Below are 558 nucleotides of genomic sequence, written 5' to 3'. Positions count from 1 at the left end.
ACGAATAAAACCTAACTATGTACAGTATCAGCTGTTATTAAGGTTATGTAAACAGTTAAAATACCTAATAATAGTATGCATACCATAGATATATGGATCATATGCGAAGACAAAAAGGAATGCAGGAAATAGTAAAGAATGCTGGCTTTGCAGTGAAAGACTTGCCCCTGGGCAATGAATGAATACTATAATAATAACAACAACAATAATAATAATAATAATAATAATAATAATAATAATAATAATAATAATGGTTTATGTAACCTGGCAGAGTTAAGGCCATACTGCCTTCTCTAACACTCAACCAGGAGTAAAACTGCGTTACAAAAGCACTACAAATTTACAAAGCACACTACAATTTTACACACACAAAAGTGAATAAGATAAAAATAATAATAATAATATAATGTAAACAACAAGTAAGTAGAAATCAGACATAATATAATATAACATATAGAAAGAAAGGAAAAAGCATAATAAAATTTGAACAGCAGGTCAAAATAAAAGAGACATACAAAGTATAAAAAATAACACAGTTAATAATAATAATAATAATAA

Source organism: Periplaneta americana, chromosome 10, assembly GCF_040183065.1.
Source record: "Periplaneta americana isolate PAMFEO1 chromosome 10, P.americana_PAMFEO1_priV1, whole genome shotgun sequence".
NCBI lineage: Eukaryota > Metazoa > Arthropoda > Insecta > Blattodea > Blattidae > Periplaneta > Periplaneta americana.
Note: the sequence above shows the minus strand (reverse complement) of the source record.